Raw genomic sequence first — 2832 nt, 5'->3', positions numbered from 1 at the left:
TGATCATTAAATCTTGTATAAGTCTCATCCAAAAAGAGGTAAAATTGAGACTTAACAATTACTCATAATTTAATTTAATTGGATTGAACAACATTAATTGATAAGTACTTTTGAAACTTTGAATTGAAGGAGGGACTTGATAAAACTTAAATATTGGAATAGAGTAAGATTTATTAGCATTACAAGAATTTGAAAGAATAATCAATGAACTTAAACTTTCTCGACAAAGGAATTAGGACTAGAATAATTTTATGATTTGATGATAATCATTAGATTTTTAACCTAATAATTGATTGATGCAGTACATGAGAGGACGAACTAGTGAAGTTAATTCTTCACCGTTTTTATCCAATTAAATTCAACCAAAATTTTCTACGTGTTTGGTAAAACTACATACAAAAATCATTTTACTGTTTTTTTAATTGAGTTTCAATTTAATTATTTTGTAGAAATTAAACGTTTACAATGTAAGTATCATAAAATAAAACACAAGCAACTTATTATGAACACAACGTAGGTGCGGATATACTAGCCAGAAACAAAAACACGGTTACACATACATCTTGCATCGAACTTTCAGTTCTATATATGGATTGATAGCAGTACTCAAGCAATTGGATAGTAGGAACCTATAGCAATTCCACACAAACCTTCTTTGGCACGTATATCTCGCTTCATCCTTATATATCCTTTCTCACCCCATTCAGTGCCCCATGAATTTTTTACTAGCCAATATTTAGTACCATCACCAGCTTTCCCATAACCAACTAGTGTAATACGATGATTCGTATCAATTCCACACTTTCCTGTGAAAATCCCACTTGAGTAAAATTGGAAAGCAGATCCTCCAGCTTCAACACCAACTGACACTGGTTGATGTGCCACAGCTTTCAGTAGTGCTTTTTCACTATAACCAGGAACTTTCTCATACCCTTTAATCCTAGCTACAACTTGAGTTTCTTTCTTAACCTTACAAGTCTTGTTTACTCCTTTGTAGGGGTAGTATGTTTCACTAGCAATTCCACCTTTCTTGGTAATAAATTCATAGGCATCTTCCACATAACCACCATAGCACCCTTCGCTATCTCCTTTTACACAATCTACTAGTTCTTGCTCTGATAGGGACACCAATTCACTTGTAGCTATTTGGTGGAGACTCTCAATTGTAGCCACGGTTGAAAAAGCCCAACAACTTACTGTTTTCACAAACAAAACCAAGATTAGCACATTTTTTTAATGAAACACCAATGATGAAGTGAACTGATGAACATGAATAATAGAATCTTACGACATGTGCCTTGGTCCTTGATTGGGGTAACAGCACCTCTTTTACTCCAGTCCATGGTAGCAGGAATATCAGTGACACTCACACTGTCATACCTAAACGATGTTTCTGTCGCAATCTCCACCTTATGTCTTCTTCTGACCATTAGTTAGTAAAGCCTTATATTCTTCATTGTGAAGATCCGCAAATTTGTTAATGCTAAGGTTAAAAGGTTTGTCACCAGCTTCATTGAAGGACTCAATGAAGTGCACATTGTTTTTGAATATTTGGAAACGTTTATCCTTCTCAGCAGCATCCTTGTAAACCTTACCATACTGAGCCATCTACTTCTCATGTCTCTCAGATGTGTAGGCCTCAGACAACCTGCGAGACATGCGTGGCATGTCCACACAGTGAGAACGAGGAACGGAACTAAAACATAGTGTTTTGGATAAATGAACTCATCTTGTAAATTGGGTTTGGAGCTAGGGAAGCAATCTATGATGGTGTACTATTTGTTACATAGAGAAAGAAAATTGGTTTAGTTTGCGGAGAAGGCAATGACAAATTAATACAATTAATTTATAGTGATGAGATTGAAAAGGTGTTTCATTGGCTGTCGAATAATTGTTAGCCCAACATAATTCTAATCTGATAGCGTGTCAACAACATGTTGCTTTCCACGTAAGATACTTTCCCATTTCTATCACCTTCATCCTTAATTATAATACTTTCAAATAAATTATACTTTTCAAAAATATTAGTTAATTTAATTTAAAATATTAAATTCATAAATAATTTAAATTATTTTTTAAAATTATCTTTAATGTCTTTTAAACTCATATTCTCTCCTTTTTATACTTAATTATTTCTGATCTAATTAAATACTATTTAGAAGAGAAATATTTATGTGTATTTATATATCTTTTCTAATTCTTATAAAAAAATTGTTATTTTTTATCTAAAAGAATTGTTAATTAAATAAAATATTTTAAAATATATAATATAATTAACAATTAAAAGAAGATTTTATAAAAATAACAATAAAAAATTTAAAAGAATGTTTTACTTATTTTTATACAGAAAGAGAGGGAAACGCACTTGGTATTAATTTAGAAGTAGAATACCACACATGCTCTCTATGAAGAAAGTAAAATAATGATACATGACAGTTTTTTCTTACTTGCACTAACACTTAGTTATTACATTAAATTTCAACGATCCAACCGTTAAATTAAAAAAAATTTAATGTATAAGTCAAATTTATAAATTTTTAAAAAAAATAAAATTTATTTAATATTTATTTCATTAATTCAAATTAATAGATAATTGTAAAATAATTTTATACATTTATTTGAATTTATATAAAAAAGAATTATATAATTTCTAAAAAAATTTAAATTTATATTCTTGATCTATATATTAAAGACTTTTAATATAACTATTAGATTATTTAAATTTGATATAAAATATGAGTTATTGAGTAAATTCTACAAAAATGTACTCTTGACATAAAGGATTTCTCTCTCTCTCTCTCTCTCTTTATATATATATATATATATATATAT

At 29.3% G+C, this 2832-nt stretch overlaps 1 pseudogene; it reads right to left on the bottom strand.

Moving 5' to 3' along the window:
- Nucleotides 1-502: 502 nt before the first annotated feature.
- LOC109799342 (senescence-specific cysteine protease SAG39-like) lies at nucleotides 503-1729 on the bottom strand (annotated as a pseudogene).
- Nucleotides 1730-2832: the final 1103 nt, after the last annotated feature.

The sequence above is a fragment of the Cajanus cajan genome, chromosome 8 (genome assembly GCF_000230855.2).
Source record: "Cajanus cajan strain Asha chromosome 8, NIPB_CcT2T_4, whole genome shotgun sequence".
Taxonomy (NCBI): domain Eukaryota; kingdom Viridiplantae; phylum Streptophyta; class Magnoliopsida; order Fabales; family Fabaceae; genus Cajanus; species Cajanus cajan.
Note: the sequence above shows the minus strand (reverse complement) of the source record. Positions and strands in the feature narration are given on the sequence as shown.